Source organism: Lissotriton vulgaris, chromosome 6 (genome assembly GCF_964263255.1).
Source record: "Lissotriton vulgaris chromosome 6, aLisVul1.2, whole genome shotgun sequence".
Classification (NCBI taxonomy): domain Eukaryota; kingdom Metazoa; phylum Chordata; class Amphibia; order Caudata; family Salamandridae; genus Lissotriton; species Lissotriton vulgaris.
In genome coordinates this window covers 242,727,817-242,746,846 of record NC_141694.1, presented here as the reverse complement: position 1 = coordinate 242,746,846, position 19,030 = coordinate 242,727,817, and positions in this window count along the sequence as shown.

The following is a 19,030-nucleotide window of genomic DNA, read 5'->3' as shown; positions in this document are numbered from 1 at the left end:
CGCGTTGTTACCTACCATGTGGTAACAAAAAGCGTTGTAAAGAGACATATTCTCTTCGACCATGACTTCTGTCGGAGTTGAGATCAGTCATAGGCAATTCTGAATTGCTCAGCTTTAAACATTCCCTGGAACACACGTACTTAGGTTCATATCTCAGATTCACGCCACAACCATGTTGGAAGTCTAGGTTGGTGTATGCCCCATATCTTTCTTTTGTGTTTCTTTTTCTGAAGTGATTAATTATTGGTCTGATTGGCAGACACAGTGTATGGCTTTTTTCGGTCTAACAGCCCGATTCATCATTGTGAAGTTTTGCGAGTGTGAAATAGCGATTAATAAGGAATCGCTATTCCAGACTCGCAAAACGGGATTCATGTAGGAATCGCAATATTTTTTGCGATTCCTACAGCTTCCTTATTTGCGATTAGCTAACTGCTAATCGCAAATAAGGAATCCCTCCCCATTCATCCCATTCATTCCTATGGGCCTAAGTCCCATAGGAATGAATGGGGAGTGATTCCTTATTTGCGATTAGCAATTAGCTAATCGCAAATGAGATTGCGATTTCAAGGGTGCAGGGGTGTCCAAAGGACATCCTGTAACACTCCTGAAATGTAAATTTACACAGATGTTACACACACACATGTCCAAAGGACATGTGTGTGTGTAACATGCAACTTAGAAAAATGCATTTAAATGCATTTATCTAAGTTTTTGCTAATTACCACGAGGTTTGACTTCGTGGTAAATAGCGGTTCTAAATTGCGAATTCACAAATTTTAAATGTTTCAAGAATATCATTTAAGGAATCTCTCATAGAGATTCCTTAAATGCTATTACTCGCAAATTTGCGAGTTCATAAATAGCGAATTTTGCATTTGCGATGATGAATCCCAAATGCAAAAATTGCACTCGCAAAGGGCCAGATTCTCAGAATCTGGCCCTTTGCGAGCGCAATTTCGCTTGATGAATCGGGCTGATAGAGTGGTGCCGGTTTCTGTCCTTTGCCCTAGTCAAAGAGCTGTGAAACTAAAGGTTTGTGGTTCTTCACAACACAAAGTAGCACAAACAAGAGCAATTGGCAGTTTTTCTACCCGAAAGGTTCTTAGTACTGAAAGTTGGGACTCGTGTTCCATCAAATTCTGCTTCGGCAGTGAATAGCCAGTCTCCTGTATATTAAAACAGAAGTAGTGTGTCCTGGGTAGACTAGTGCAAACAACCCATGGATTCGATGCAAAGCAAGATCAATTGAAAGAGCATGACCTAGCTTTGCCTAAAAATCCATATGTTAATTCGAACCTGGTGCAAACAAAGGGGTAAGTGCTGTAATTCAAGAAAAACCGACTTCTAACTTGCATATGATTTGCACCAAATCGCACTTTAGATTCTTACTCTTGTGCCTAACTCTGCACTGACAATTTGTAGGATATACCTCGAGTAAAAAACCTGAACTATTTACTGCTGGCTTTCCTTTGCGCCTTTGCAAAAACTTATTGTTGGACAAAAAGCCTCTGTTTCTGCTAGTGATTCTGATACTGTCATTAATGTATGACTCTCTGTAAATGTGACACTGTGTAATATTTTATACTTCACACATTACAGCAAAGAAATTGTTCACTCAGTTGTGTGAAGAAAAGTAATCATTCAATTCATAGTTTAGCACAGAGGATACTCCAAACTGAAGGCCAAACCACCCCAGTTAGTGCTCAGTGGACCTTCAGTATTTCAGCAACAAGAATATTCCTTGGTATGTCTCTGAAATACACCTTTGATGGCCTGACAGAGTAAGGACCATCGGAGGTTTGGCCATTTGTCTGTCGACCACACCTAGAGTGGGCGAACAAGTGGCTAGTTTTTAATGTCCATCACCACCAGGTAAAACCAGGCAGTAAGGGACAGTGAAAACTGTTCAATGGCCCCCACGCCATGGGAGAAATCTCCAATGGGGGAGATCATTGTTTTTCACTTTCAAATTTTCTTTTTGAAAATATTTTTTTTTGAAAGCTTGAGGAATGGCTCTGTCATCGACTGAGCTGTCAGTCAATTGTTCAAAGCTTTTACAGGAATTGCTGCGACAGCAGGGTTCCTGTAAATGCAAGAGATACCTGTTGAGCCAGTGGACATCTTATAATTTGGCGAATGGGTACTTTTTCAGGGTGATGGAGTACTTTACTCCATTGTCATGACGTAGTAAAATACCCACCCACCAAATTCTACATCAGGCACTTAATCTAAGTATCAGTTTCACAGGCTACACAGAGACACCAGAACTTTCCATGAGGGTGTGCAGTTCCGGTCAGAGTGGGAAGCCCGGAAACTCGGAAAGCAGCAGGAGTCGCTGGACCAGAGCGGTGCCAAGACGGGAAGAGCTGAGAAATCCCATAACCTTACTTAAAACGGAGGTCAGACGGGAGGCAGCATTAAGGTAACTGAGGTGAAGGGGCTGAGCGCAGTGACTATTCCACCGCAGAGAGCGAACCTGGGTCCCCCGGTGGAAGCGGCCCGGCCCAGGCTGGGCGTGGTTTGCGGAGACCATGAGTGCTCCCGCTCGGGCCCCCCATCCCCTCTGTAAGGTCGGGCCTTAGGCCCTCATGCTAATAATGACTGGCCCAGAGCACGTGCGCTCGGCCACTTTTATTAGAGCTGTGTCACCTGACCAGTGACATCAGTGGTGGGTGGGTGTTTAGTGTAATTATATTCTTAGCACTAGAATGCTGACTGACTCTAGGGCACAACATCCCTCCCAAAATTGGTAAAAATCAAACCGAACGGAAAAAGTCCAAAATCCTGTGGGGAAAAGAAAAGACACGAAAATGTAACATTGGACTTATGTTTTCAAACGAGTCTCTTTCGCTGCTTGCAGGCCAAAAGCAGTGTAGTTCCTGCATCCAGGACCAACAGTTCTCTGTGGCACAGTTCGCAGTTGTTCAGCGAGTTCATTCTTTATCTGTGCTGTCTGGAAATTGTTCTCAGCCCTGCCTTTCCTTCGCTCAATTGGTGATAAGAGAGGGATGGATGATATAGGTGTTGACTGTCTTCTGGCTTTTCTCCATTCTGGCTTCGTGATGTTTCCGGGCAGGCTTTAATGTTGTCTCCTGGCAGGTGAAGAGAGTAGGTGCAAACATCCTTCTCACTAGGATGCCCCTCTCGCCGGTGTTCTTCTCTCACCAGATGTCCGGGAGGACCTCTTTGCCAGGTTTCCACTGGACTGGTGTTTTCGGTCGTGTTGCTCCACCGTGGCCTTCGGGCTGTGAGCAGGGCGCTCCACGAGCCTCACCGCTGTGTCTTAGTTCCACCTGAAGGTTGAGTTATCGACTCTTTTCCTTGCTCGAGAGGCTTTCATCCCCGTGGGTCCTGCAGACGCGCATCTGTAGATCTGTCTCTTGTGCGGGACTTGTTTCCACCAGAGTCCCTTGAGGCCTCTGCTTCCTGGGTTGCCACGGGCTGGTGTGAGGTGGTCAGTTCCTCAGCTTCCGGAGGCCTGAGCAGTCTCTCCATCCAATCTTTTGCTCAACCCCAGAGGTAGGTGTCGCCAACAGTCTAGCTTGCTCTCTTCTGCGTTCGCCATGTGGATGGATGGCTCGTAGGTAGATGTCTTGTGCTCTTGCCAGGTCTTGTCCTCCAATGCACTCAGGTGTTCCAGTGCCTGTCATCTTCCTTCATTCCACAGGGGCGACTTCTTCTTGCAGTGGCAGTGTGCCACTCTGATTTCTTCTTCCTTCTTTTCTTAGTGGCGGTGGCCACTCTGATCTTTCTTCCTTCTTCTTGAAATGGCAGTGTGACACTTCTTCTTGGGTGACGTACCCTGGCCCAATCTTCTTCATCTTCTCTGGTCAGGCTTCCCCATGCAGCGCGCGCACTCTGCACGTGTCTCCCTGGTCTTCTCCTAGTCCTAGGACACTATCTTCTTGTCACTCGACTCTCAGGGTTAGCGCCTCCATTAATTGTGACGTTGAAGTTCGTTGGTCCATGTTCGCCGACCGCGCCTTGGCTGAACTTCTTAGACCTCGTGCTGGTCCCTTCTGCCGATGTCCAGCAGGTAGGCTTCATAGTGCAACCAACTGGCTGGTCGACTTCTTGGTGCGACCATCTGGCTGGTCGGATTCGTGCTTTGGGACCAGGCTGAGTGGTCAGGTTGCTCTTGTGTTGAGTCTTTAATGCTGCGGGTTGTCTGCGCAACCATTCTCCTTTCATCGCAGTTGGATTGCTTTGGTGCACATCTGGGTGCGCTCTTCGTGTGTTCCTTGTTACTTGCTGCTTTGGGCTAGTACTGTCGGCACTGCTGCGCATTTGTGTCATGTGGCTTTGCACTTCCTGGTGCCGGGTTCCAGAACCATCGTCGGTTCGTGTGGGGGTGCTCCTACTTTCGCCATACTGCTGCAGCGATGGCCTGTGGCCACTAGGCATCGCTGTATTCTCTTTCGGCGTGGCGTAGGTGCTTCTGGAGTGTTGCTTTTGGAGGGTTGCATCACCACTCTGTTGACGTTCTTCTGGTCTTGCTTCTTCTGTTCGTTGCTGGTTGCGATCCTTGTGAATTTCTCTGGGCGCACTTTCTGCGTGCTTTCGAGTGTCTTCTGAGGAGTCCTTGCACTCCTGTTCTTGGGGTATTCTTTTCGCTTCTTGCACTCTCCAGCGCCGTCACCTTTTATCTCCTCAGAATGTGTGCTGAACTTGGTGGCGTTCCAGTGTGACAGTGTCCTTGAGCACTTTTCACGTTCATCGTTGTTTTCCTTTCCTTTCCCCTGGTGGTAGGTATCTTTCAGTCACAGGCTGTGATAGTGTCGCCTTTCCTTTGTTCCCTTTTTAGGGCTCGCCTGCTGTGCGCATGCGCATAGCTGGCGAAGCTCTATAGGGGCTTAAATAAGCTTTACCTAGACTGGCGATTGACTGGCGATTTGATGCTGTGCCCGTGCGCTTTTAGGTCAATGCGCAAGCGCATTGACCTAAAATGCACGTGCACATCATCAAATCGCCAGTCAATCGCCAGCAGCACTCCTCCCCTGCTGCTTCACACCCTCATGCCGCTCTCCCCGCTCCGCCCCCTCCCCTGCCCGCCGTGTCGCATTTCTCATCCCCCCTCCCCACAGCAATGCCCTCAGCCGGCCTTACTTTCACTTTGACGGTCGTGTTTCTCCTTGTCTCTCGTGTCACCAGGCTGTGTGTGCTGCCTCCGCGGGCACCATGATGTAACCCCACTCTCTTAAATGCCTACATTATACCAGTCTTAAACATGATCAATAGCTTCAATCTGGGCTAACATATTTACGCTGATGATAATCATATTCACTTTAGGATATTCAGTTAACTATGTGCCCTTACTGTTGTGTCGGGCAGTTGGTCAGCCACGACACTCTCGGTGTATTTTATTGATGGGTTGGAACGTTGCATCGCTCTCCCTCCTCCCACACCCCCGCTCCGCACCCTCCTCTGCCCGCCATGTCGCATTTTTCCTCCCCACAGCAATGCCCTCCGTCACTTATGGAAAATGTTCACATTCCAACACTTAGCTTATCACTTACACTTGCACCCACCACCACATCCACCACCACATCTACCACTTCCACCACCACCACATCCACCACCACCACATCCACCACCACCACATCCACCACTGCATCCACCACCACCACATCCACCACCACATCCACCACCGCATCCACCACCACATCCACCACCACATCCACCGCATTCACCACCACATCCACCACATCCACCACCACATCCACCACTTCCACCACCACCACATCCACCACCACCACATCCACCACCACCACATCCACCACTGCATCCACCACCACCACATCCACCACCACATCCACCACCACATCCACCACCTCATCCACCACCTCATCCACCACCTCATCCACCAACACATCCACCAACGCATCCACCACCACCACATCCACCACCACCGCATCCACCACCACTGCATCCACCACCACCACCACACCCACCACCACTACATCCACCACCACATCCACTACAACCACCACCCCATCCACCACTACCACCACCACCGCATCCACCACCACCGCATCCACCACCACATCCACCATCAACACCACATTCACCATCACATCCACCACCACCACCACATCCACCACCACCACCACATCCAACAACACATCCACCATCACCTCCACATCCACCATGACATCCACCGCCACAGCCACCACCACATCCACCACCACCGCATCCACCACCACCGCATCCACCACCACCACATCCACCACCACCACTACATCCACCACCACATCCACTACAACCACCACCCCATCCACCACCACCGCATCCACCACCACATCCACCATCAACACCACATCCACCATCACATCCACCACCACCACATCCACCAACACATCCACCATCACCTCCACATCCACCATGACATCCACCGCCACAGCCACCACCACATCCACCACCAACACATCCACCACCACTGCATCCACCACCACCGCATCCACCAACGCCACCACCACACCCACCACCACCACACCCACCACCACACCCACCATCACCACACCCACCACCACATCCACTACAACCACCACCCCATCCACCACTACCACCACCACCACATCCACCACCACCGCCGCATCCACCACATCCACCACCACCACATCCACCACCACATCCACCATCACCACCACATCCACCATCACATCCACCATCAAATCCACCATCACCACCACATCTACCACCACATCCACCATCACATCCACCGCCACATCCACCGCCACATCCACCCCCACCACTTCCACCACCACCACATCCACCACCACTTCACCACCGCATCCACCACCACCACATCCACATCCACCACCACCACCACATCCACCGCATCCACCACCACATCCACCACCACATCCACCACCACATCCACCACCACCGCATCCACCACCACCACATCCACCACCTCATCCACCACCTCATCCACCACCTCATCCACCAACGCATCCACCACAACCACCACATCCACAACCACCACATCCACCACCACCACATCCACCACAACACCACCACATCCACCATCACCACCACATCCACCATCACATCCACCACCACATCCTTCACCTTCACATCCACCATGACATCCACCACCACATCCACCACCACATACACCACTTCCACCGCATCCACCACCACCGCATCCACCACCACCACCACATCCACCACCACATCCACCACCACCACCACATCCATCACCGCATCCACCAACATCTCATCTACCACCTCATCCACCACAGCATCCACCACCACCACATCCACTACCGCATCCACCACCACATCCACCACCACTTTCACCACATCCACAACCACCACATCCACCACCACCACGTCCACCACATCAACACCACATCGACCACCTCCACCACCACCACCACATCCACCACCACCACTACCACCTCCACCACCACATCCACCACCACCCCCACATCCACCACCACATCCACCCCCACATCCACCACCATCACCACCACATTCACCACCACCACCACATCCACCACCACATCCACCACCACCACCCCATCCACCACCACATCCACCACCACCATATCCCCCAGATCCACCACCACCACATCTACATGTGTGTGGCTCTGTGTGTGTAGTGCAAATGCAATGTTCTTGGATTGTCGTCACAATAGAATACACTGAACATAATCTTCACAAAAGTTATTTACAAACATTTAAGCTATTGCCATTATAAATTACAATAACTTTTATTTAAGTATTAATTATTTACAAAATTAAAAGCCATTGTTATTTGTAATATCAATACATCTAAGTCACGTAAATACAACACACATTGCATTACAAATGCTATAGGTGTCACATTTGCAAAAGTTAAAACTATTGACATTGTAACTGACAAAGCTATTAATTTTGCTACTTTCAAAACCAACACATAAATAAAAAAAGTGTCATTTACAATACCAATAGCTCAAACTTTCCTAATGCGAGACCTATTGCATTTCCAATGCTTGTTCTTGGGAGTAGCCACCTGCCAGCAGGTAGTTCTCTATCAGTCTCTGGGCATCACTTGTGGGTGCTCCTGTGTTGGCTGGGCTGTGTGTTTAACTTTGCTTGTCGTAGGCTTGTTGCTTCTTTTCCCTGCAGTATTGGGAAAAAGCCATTAGAAGGCAGTGTTGCGTTACTTGTCACTAAGGAGCCTCCGCCGGTTCTCGACTCTGTGGGACTCGTGTGCTCTACTCCCAGTGAGATGTCCCCTCCTACTGGCTCACCTTTTTGGGACTGTCTACACCTGCAGGTACTTCCAGCAAGGTAGGTGCTTTGTGTGTTTTGGCTGAGTGTTGGTTCTTGGGGTCCTCGAGCAGCCTGCTTACTTTGTTGTGTTTGGGGGTGGTCCTTGGGAGCAGAGGGGCTGGAGGGCAGCCCATTGCAGTCGCAGTCTCCAGCCTCCTTACAGCTAGCTTTCTATTTTACCCATTGTGTCGCGGCAGGGGCAAAACGCTGGGGAGGGGCTCATTTGAAAGGCCACCGGCCGGATTCTGCCTTTTTTCTCTTGCGCCCGCCGCCGCAGCTTCAGTTGTCACACACTGCGCGGCGGGGGAGGGGTGTTGGCGCTGGTCTCCGGGCCGCTCTGCTGGCTGCTCAGAGCGGGGGGGGCTTGCGCTACTCTTACCGGCTGGGGGCCGGGCGCTGGCCTTCTCTCTCCTTCACTTTTCCGCACTTTGCAGCGGTGGCCGGCATTATGGCAGTCCGGCCCCGCGTGCCATTACCTCTCCAGGGCATAGCGCTTTCTCCGGCGGGGCAAAGTTCTCCTTATAGCAGGTAGGCTCCGCTTGCAGCCACGGTGCCTGGCAGCACTTCTCACGCTGCGGGCACATTCACCCCGCCGCCGCAGCAGCCCCCGTCAGACGCTGCGCGGCGGGGCAGTGGGTGCTGCTAGCATGCCGCGGGTGGGCTCCGCTGGCCTTGCTTTCGCATGTAGCGTTGATTGCCGGCTGAATCGCCCTGGGCCTGGCGCCATGATCATGCGGGTGGGCTCCGCTTCACACTCTTCAGTGGCGCTCACTGGTGGCCGCCAATACCTCTGTCCTGGCCGTTGCGGGTGGGCTCCGCTGGCCCCGTGGAACTTAGGGCTGCTGCTTTCGCGCTTGGGCTCACCTTCGGCCGACGGGCCTTCACCTCCCAGGTGGGTGGGCTCAGCGGAGGTCGCTTCACAGTTGGGGCTGTCGCGGCCGACGCGGGTAGGCTCCGGTCGGTCCGCTCACACACGGGCTAAGTTGCAGCCGGTACAGGTGGGCTCTGGCCGGCCCGCTCTCTCCAGTGGGGTCGCCGGGTTGCGGCCACCGCGGGTGGGCTCCGCATGGTCAGCACTTTCTCTCCTCCAATGCACTTCTTGCATGGGGCAGGTCGTTGTTGCGGATGAGGTGCTGGGTAGGCTCCCGCTCACCTCGACATCTGCGCATAGGCCCGGGGCACGGCACATGCCCCGCGGGCCTCTTGGTGGCTGGCGCCAATCGTCGTAGGGGGTGCCCTCAGGCGGACAGCATTCTCGTCCCCTTTTCCATAAATTTTCTTTTATCTGCGGCACGCGTGTCTAGCGTCCGCCCTCATCGCCATTGTAAGGTCGGTTCTTAGGCCCTCATGCTAGAAATGACTGCAGACACAGGACACACTGGTTACTCGGTGCAACTGGCCCAGAGCACGTGCGCTCGGCCACTTTTATTAGAGCTGTGTCACCTGACCCTTGACATCAGTGGTGGGTGGCTGTTCAATGTAATTATATTCCTAGCACTAGAATGCTGACTGACTCTAGGGCACTACACCCTCCTCTATACTGAGCAGCCCAACAACGCGGAGTCAGCTACTCTGAAAGAAAAACCACGTCAGATATCAGCCTTCCGCCCGAGTCACCGGGGTGTTGACAGGAGCAGTAGGCGGGGCACGGATGGGGTATGGAGGTGCGGAGCTGCAGGGTTGGGCGAACGGGGGCTTTCACCCTGATGAGGAGCCAAAATCTAATACTGAGCTAAGGACCCAGCCTGGACCAGCACCCTGACTCCATGGAACTCTAAGCAGAATAGAGTTCTACCTCCATCCTCTAGCCTCTAAGCCTAACAAGCTGTAGAGCAGGAAGGCAGTCGCCCTAGTTCACGGCCTACAATCTCACATCCCCCATGGTAGCCTCCTGGTCAGCCTGGCTACCCAGACAGCTGTCCCAGAAATTAGAAGCCAGTTCAGGATAGCAGGAGACTGGGGCGGAGTTTAGGAGACCAGCAGGACAACAGCAGTAATCTCACAGTCATAGCGGTTCCACAGGACTGCACCTCAATAAAATAAATAAATAAAAAATGTACCCCTCCCAAACACAACCCCGGCTCCACAAACCCACCGAAAGCCATCCAAGCCCCAAGCACTGAGGCTCAAGCCTCGGTGGCAACATCCCCCAGCACCACATGACCACATCAGGTGGATGCAGATGAGGTCAGGGAAAACTAGGGTTGCCATTCCATCTAAACCGGGGGAGGGGGGGGGAGAAAAAAGAACTCACGCCCCAGTGCTCAGCACCGCGCAGAATCATCACTAACAGCAACTGACCTGACCTAAGAGACATAGTATCATCAAGAGGCTCAACTGATTCAATTCAACCGACAATTTATACAAAATTCAGCTTTTAAAAGGATGCTGGACCTATTCTCTGCTCAAGCAACACCAAATTTAAAGGACTGCAGTTCCCCTGTCACTCCTACAGATGCAGCTGCCTTCTTCACTGACACTGCCATAAGAGGAGAGTCGCCAGTGCCATAAGGACCGGGAGAGCCCACCAGCGCCTAATAAGATAATGGCAGACCAGCCTATTCAAAATCTTTGCCTCACGGTCCAAGAGCGATACAAAAGGGAGTGGACTTGAAACTGAGCTTACCTACTGTTCTGTAGTCTCAGGGACACAACACTTCATCCTTCTGCCTCTCTGCATCTGGAACTGCTGTTTCAGCTGCTACAGAAGGAAATTGCAACACCCACGCCAGCCGCATGCACCGCTCGTGAAGAGCACGACGCACCACCCGCCTTGCACCATTGGCCCGGCGTCTGCTGACGACCTGGTGCATCGACTTTGAAGGTGTCATCGAGGCCGATGCCTGCAACGGAGCCGAGGACACAGCTTGTGACGTCCACGGTGCACCGCCCGACTTGCACCGTAGCCCCGACTTCATTGATGCCAGTGCTTCATCAACGCAGAGCCGATCCTTGACGTGAGTGACTCCCGAATTCATCGACATTGCACCATCGTAAGGAACCAACGCCTCACCGCCATCTGTGATGTCACCTCCCCGACACAGTAAGGAACTGACATCTCACCTCCACTGCGCTGCAGTAAGGAACAGAGGCATCACCTCCCCTGGGGTCATAAGGAATCGACACCTCAGGCGCCAATGAAGCTCCACCTCACCGACGCAGTACACTGTCTTTTCTTTCATCAATTCCATGATACTGTTCTTTGAGGGTCCACTTGACTCCAAGCCTGACGCAACGCACCTCGCAGTCGGCACCTTTCTTTGGAATTTTCATCTGTTGCGACGTTTTGATAACTCAAGGTGGAGTTCTTTTTTGCTAGAAGCTTGATTTGAGTGAATAACCTATTTTTAAAGATCTTTTTGATACTGTATGGTGGATTTTTGTTGTTTGGTCATGTTTTGGTTTAGATAACGATTACCTATTTTTCTAAACTGGTGTGGTGTCCATTTTCAGTGTTTTCACTGTGTTACAGTATGTGTTCACAAATGCTTTACACACTGCCTCTGAGATAAGCCTGTCTGCTCATGCCAAGCTACCAAGGGGGTGAGCAGGGGTTATTTCAGGAGTGTATCCGCTTACCATGACTAGAAGCAAGGGTCCCTATTTGGACAAAGGTACCTACCTCTGCCAACTAGAGATCCCCATTTCTAACACTGGTGGTCAGCAGTGATGATCTGGACTTGCATTTGGGACCTACATACAATGATTGGTATACCCTACTAGTGAGTGCAGACCATTATGCAACCACATACATTAATGTAGAGTTTTTCCTTGGAATGTTTTTGCATCTTGAAAACTACCAATGATACACTGTGTCAAAACTTAAAGCAATCTGTAAAAAATGCAAAATTTCAGAGAAGGCCTCACCAGAAAGGAGGAGTTCCAAAAGGCGCAGAGGGCCTGGTTGGAAGCAAGGAATGCCAGTGGGCAGACTGAGGAGCCTATGGTGGTGGGGGAAAATGTAGATGGGCAGCAGGAGGGGCTGTTGGACCTGACTGGTGGGAAGTTGCCTTCCAGGGTGGGTCACAGTATTTCTTCAAATGGTCTGTCACCAGAGGAGTCGGAGGACAGGGAGAGAAGCAGAGTGCATGAAATGGAGCATGCTAAGCTCAAGCTAGGGAGCCAGGGTGACTTAGAGAATAAGAGGTTGGAGTTGGAGAACAAGAAATTGGCCAAGGATGAGGAGAATATGCTTTTAGAGCATGTGAGAGTGTTGAAGGAGCAGGAGCTGAAAGCGAAGAGCCTAGAGATCACTCCCACCATCAGTGCATGGGGAAGAAAAAGTGTACATTCCCAAAGATGTTATCAAAGATTTCATGAAGCAAGAGGACATTGGGCAGTGGTCTACAGCAATGAAGTCCTACCGGGTCCCTGAGAGAGATCAGGGAGCGGGGTTTTGGGGCCTCTTCATAGGTGAAGGAAAAAAGAACTTGCTAGCTTTGCCCACTGAGGATCAGATGTCCTATGCTCCCATGAAGGAAGCCTTGATAGCAAGGTATGGGTTGACCCCAGAGCTTTATAGGCAGAACTTTAGAAACTGTAAGAAGCTGGAGACCAGTGCTTGGCTCGAATATGTATCTTATTTCTGCAGAGCACTGGGTGGATGGGTGAAGAGTAGCATGGTAACTGACTTGCAGGGGCTCTATGAATTGGTTGTATGGGAGCACTAGTCCAGTAGTTGTTTTTCAGAGCTACGCCAGCCCTGATTGATAGTAAGCTGACAGACCCCAGGAAGCTTGCTGTGCAGACGGACTGCTTGGTCAATACCAGGGTCCACAAAGGTCTTGTAGGAGACTCTGCCAAGGGTGGGCAGGGTCCCCAGCAAAAGAGTGGGGGAGACAAGGGTAAACAAAAGGAGTTCCAAAAAGGGCTGCAAAGTAATCCCCAAGGGAACCAAGGTAAGGGTTCTTAGCCTCCCACTCAAAGGAAACCATGGGTCCCCACAGGTAAGCCTGTTCAGAGGGGTCCCAAGACCTGCTTTAGTTGTGGTCAGTTGGGCCACTTCCGGGGGATCCTAAGTGTCCCAAACTGGTTACCACTGCACACAGTGGTGCTCCGCACCAGGAACTGGCTAGTGTACCCTTGGGGAAGAGACAGGTTCCCAAGGTGGATGGGATCCAGAAGAGATGTCCTTGGTCTCTTTAGGAGACAGTGAGATGGTCCCAAAGACTCATCTGCCTGATAACACTAAAAAGTGCAGACAGTGGGTCACCATCAATGGCCATAGTGTGGAGGCTCTGAGAGACACCAGAGCCAGTGTGACAGCTGTCAGTTTTCGGCTGGTGTCTGAAGAGCAGGTGGTCCCCAACACGTTCTCTCCAGTAATTGCTGCTGACAACTCAGAGTGCCTCTACAAAGTGGCACAGGTTCCCTTTGAGTGGGGGTCTCAGGTACCTTGATAGTAGCTGTGAGGCCAGCCATGCCTGTTGACTGTCTGCTAGGCAATGATTGGGAGAACTCCTTGGGAGTAGGTGGAGCGGAGGTCTTATTTAGAGATGCTGGGTCTGCCTGAGTGGGAATGTATGACCACATGGTAAATGGCAGCCGGTAAGGGCATTCAAGAGGACCTGGAGCCTGAAAGAGTGGCCCAGGTTCTTGCCAGGAAGAGCAGAGGCAGGGGGCACGGTAAACCGCCCCCCAAAGTTCCCACTGTCCAGGAGGTAGACCCTGAGGGGGGTGCCCTGGAGCCTACAGGGGAACAAGTGGATTGAACTGGGGGACCTGCCTGAGCTGACCCGTAGGCAGCAAGAAGGAGAACCCACCAGGGAGGAGTTCTTCCAGGATCAGCGGACGTGCCCTTCTCTCATTGGTTTGCAGCAGCAGGCTGTAAACCAGGCAGCAGGTTATCAGTCCGGATCACTTTGGATGTACTGGGAGAACGATCTCCTGTATAGCGAGCCTAAGGTTGCTGAGCCTGGGTCAGCCCATGTGCTGGTGGTACCCCAGCGCTTCAGAGCCTTCCTACTGGGTCTGGCTCATGATGTGCCTTTGGCAGGGAATTTGGGGCAAAACAAGACCTTTGGAAGGCTTGTGACCCACTTTTACTGGCCCCAAATGCGCAAGCATGCTGATGCTGACTGTAGGTCTTGCCAGACTTGCCATGCAAGTGGCAAGAGTGGGCGGAAGTGTAAAGCTCCTCTCCAAACTTTCTCTGTGATCAGTACCCCCTTTGAGAGGGTGGGCATTGACATTGGGGGGCCTCTGGATCCCAAAACAGCCATGGGCAATAGGTTTATTCTGGTCTTAGTGGACCATGCCACCCGGTACCCGGAAGCCATCCCTCTCTGGACTGTGATGGCACCCGCGGTGGGTCGACCGCTGATGGGAATTTTCTCCCATGTGGGGTTCGCCAGAGAGGTGGTGTCCTACCAGGGTACCAACTTAATATCAAAGTATATGAAGTCCGACTGGTTAAGAGATTCAACTGGACCATAAACGGCATAAATATGGGTCTTGGTGAACCCATGAGGCATACGTGCGACATCCTCTTACTATGCCTGGTGTTTGCTTACAGAGAAGTGCCCCAGAAGTCCTTAGGGTTCAGTCCCTTTGAGCTGTTGTACGGCCATCCTGCAAGTGGCCTTCTGAGTCTTGTGAAAGAAGGCTGGGAGAAAGCTCCCAGTAATCCTACCCAGGATGTATAAATCTACATACTGGCACCAGACTAAGCCCTTCAGGCAACTCATTCAGGTGAACCTGGAAGCCAGCCTGGAAGAAATTGAACACTGGCATGATCAGAATGCCACTCTGATCGAGTTTCAACCTGGACAGAAGGTTTGGGTCATGGGCCCACTGGAGCCTTGTGTGACCAGACAATTTGAGGTGGTGGAGCTTAAGAGTGATGTCACCTACTTCCTGGACTTAGTCTCAGAGGAACCCTTTGCGGGTCCTGCATGTGAACCGCCTGACAACCCACTTGGAAAAGTCTGAAGTGGGCATGTTCCTAGCAACAGATCCTGTGATAGAAGGGCAGACTGAGCCTCTTCCTGACCTCCTGTCTGCAAAGGAGCAAGATGGGTCAGTGGACGTTGTGAACCTCTCTCCTGCCCTGACCCCTGAACAGCAGAGTGACTGCCGCCAACTGTTGGGGCAGTTTCTGACCTGTTCTCCCTGACCCCTGATGTCACTCAGTGATGCGTCCATGATGTAGAAGCTGGGGATTGTTCTCCAGTAAAACATACGTTTTACTTAGTGAAGGAGAAGGTCTCCAAGATGTTCGCGCTAGGGGTGATTGAGCCCTCAAGCAGCCCTTGGGCCAGCCCAGTGGTCTTGGTACCGAAGGCTGCTGCATCCGGTGCCATAATTAACAAAGAAGGGAGGTAGAGTACAACGTAGGATTCCTACTCCACGGGCACTGATAAATAAACAAGAAGAATCCTACTACCAGTGTGTAAAAAGGAAAAAGGGGGGAACACTCAGTGTTGTGTAAAATACCCCTCACACACCAACAGGCCCCTTGGTGTCATGCTTCATCATCGGGGTCTTCGCACCCCGCTAAAGGGATGCGGCACGCTGCGACCTGCGACTACGCGGGAGCGTTGACAAATTAGACTATGTGTGGTGTGTGTTGAGTGTAAGTGAAAAGGGGATAGATGTGAGTGGGAGGTGTGGTGAAAAATTTAAAAAGTACCTGGCTAGTGGGTAAAATGAAAAAAACTTTATTTCGTACCCCTGGCTGGTGCTGTTAAAAGGTGTGCAAAAGAACGAGGTTTTTTTGTCTTAATTAGGGACTGAACCTCTGGTGTGCGTCAACATGTTTCGGTACTGGTGTACCTTCTTCAGGACGGGGCACAACTTCCCAACCCTACTCACGTTTTTCTAAGAAGAATCGGGGTTATTTTAATTTTTCTAAAATGTGATAACACTCATTAAAGACGGCTACAATGTGCCTACAGTGGTTCTCTGGATCATGTAATCACATGTCCTGAAAGAAAGAAAAAACCATTAGGTTTGGTTACCATATAGGAATGGCTCAGACAGGTGCAGTCACCTGGAGCCCCAAACAGTTAATTAAACCTGTAAAGGAAAAAGACATACAACACACACAACATATAAGACACATTTAGGGTTTTTTGTACTTATTTTCTTTGGACATACTCATGGTCTTTGCTGTCTATTGCCTCATGAGCAAATCCTGAGCATCAAGGTAGGTAGGTGGATCCACAATCTATGAGGATAGAGAAGTGGATTCAGTGTTGTAGCTTTTACTCACTGTTTAACTCCACCATATACCTGGACAGGCTGGACTTTGTTTGAAAAAATACTCACGAAATCCGCCTATATTGGCCTCCTTCTACCACCCTGTGCTGCTCCGCCGTGAATGAAATACGGATGAGCTAGGCGGTATATAAAGGAGGATTGGGTGTGTTACCATTGGTTGATTAGCGGAAATGGCAAGTGACCTTGTAAGGAAAACACCCATGTTGCCGCCTCCTCTGTGCATGTGATCTAGCCACATGTTATATGTATCCCTCTGTCATTCGTTCATTGCCGGGTTTTGTGAATGTCCAAATATGGACCTTCCGCTCGTCAGCCACTCACCGGCTGTTGCTGTGACTCGCGCTGATAGAGAACCCTTAAATGCAGCTGCCGCTCGGTTGTCTCTCATGTGCGCATGCGCACAAGTACTTTCGCCGCGCCTTCTCTGCGCATGCGCGATACTGATTGTAGGCAGCGCATGCGCAATAGTGTTTTGTCGGCAGCACTGATCACTGGGGATGCCTGGTTTTTCAGTTTCCAAAATGTTATCATCATTAAGGATGCATCAGGGTGCCGATTGCCAGTCAGTTTTCTTCACAAAAGTGGGGCATTGGTTTAAGCATGAAATGTCCATGTCCCTTTCAATGTTTAGTTTTTTGTTTAGTTTTTTAAGGATTCGGTGCACTATATTAGCTGTTTGGGGAGAGGTGTCATTTAGATATATTCAATTTGGTGGCAACTTCTCCCTGATATCCATACAGTGGGAGGTACATCAATTGGCTCAATGATTAACGCGTTTTGGCCACTGATATGGGTTCACAGGCTCACATTTACACCGGAGATTGTTGTTGATCCTGTTATATCTCGAGGGTGATCAGGTGATTTGGCTCCACGGTATATCATCATTTAGTCCTGTGATATGGGTTCCCAGGCGGAACACCCAACGTTGTTCCTTCTGGAACAGGCCTGCTTCTGAGGGTAGTCGTTTGATGATAGTCCAGCGTAAATCATTGATGCAATGCTGGTGTGACAGGAAATGTGATGCCATCTTGGTTGTCGTTTTTTTGCAACGTATATTGCTTTTATGTTCCCCTATCCTTATTTTGATGGGTCGGGTGGTCATGCCTACATATTCCAGTCCACATGGGCAAGTTATTATGTAGACCACGTTTTTGTGTTGCAGTTGGAAAATTGGCATTGTTCCCATGATGTGCCATTTCTGAAGGTAAGGGTTCTGCTTTTCTGGGTTTGGTGACAGCAACTGCAATCTCCACATGGGAAGTGACCCTGTATACCAGTCATATTTTGTCTTGCAGTCTGGTTTTCCTGTGGTCTAGTGTGTACCACGATGTCCTTTATGTTTTTGCCCCTCCGATGTGCATGCATCGGTTTCTCAAAATTCAGGTCTCCACAGTTCAATATACCCCAGTGCTTATTGATGACCTTTGATACCTGGTTCGATATGGAAGAGTAAGTTGTCACACAAATAGGCCTCTTGTTTGTTACTTTTTCTTGGGGGTTTTCTTCTATGAGTGCCTCCCTGTGATTGTTTTTTGCGCGTTTCATCGCTTTGTCGATGGTCCTAGTGGGGTACTGCCTTTGTATAAGTTTGGTTCTTAGGTCTTTTGCTTGTCGATTGAATTCACTCAATTCTGTGCAGTTCCTCCGTAGTCTTAAAAATTGACCATACGGCAGATTTTCCCTTAGATGCCTGGGATGAAAACTGTCGTAACGTAACAGACAATTCCTGGAGGTGGGTTTAAAGTGGGTAGTGCTTTTTAGCCTTCCGTCCTCACTGTAAATATTTAGATCCAGAAAAACCATTGATGTATTTGAAATGGTGCTGGTGAATTTCAGGTACTCGTTCTGGTTGTTCAGCCAGGTCACAAAATTCGTGGCGCTATTGACGTCACCATTCCATATGATGAAAATGTCATCTATGTACCGTTTCCAGGTGCCAATCTGGGAACGGTAAGGGTTGCTTTCATGTCGAATTTTGTGTTCCTCTAGGTGGTGGACGTATAGTCCTGCTAGGCTTGGAGCAAAAGTACTACCCATGCTCGTTCCGTGGGTTTGTAGGTATAGTGTCTCTTTGTACTTGAAGAAGTTGTCTTTCAGGGCCATGGTGATACACTCTGAGACCAGGTTTCTTGGTGTCTGATACTTCCATGTATGGCTGAAGAGTACTTCTTCAATGATCTCTAGTGTCTCTTCATGGGGCAGGCTCGTGTATAAGCTCTCCACGTCGAGGCTTACTAAGAGCTGTGTGGTTGGATCAAATATTTTATCTTCCAGGAGTTGTAGGACCGATTTGGTGTCCTTCAGGTACGTATTTGTTGCTTGTACCATTGGTCTGAGGAAAGCGTCAGAGAATTTTGACAAAGGCTCCAGAATAGACCCAATCCCAGAAACAATTGGTCTTCCTGGTGGATTGTCGATGTTCTTATGTATCTTGGGGATACAATAAAAGTATGGTATCTTAGGGGTGGGTTGTTGTAGGAAATCCGCTTCCTTCTTGCTGAGCCAGTCATGGGCTAATCCTTCCTCCACCATACCACCGATCCGA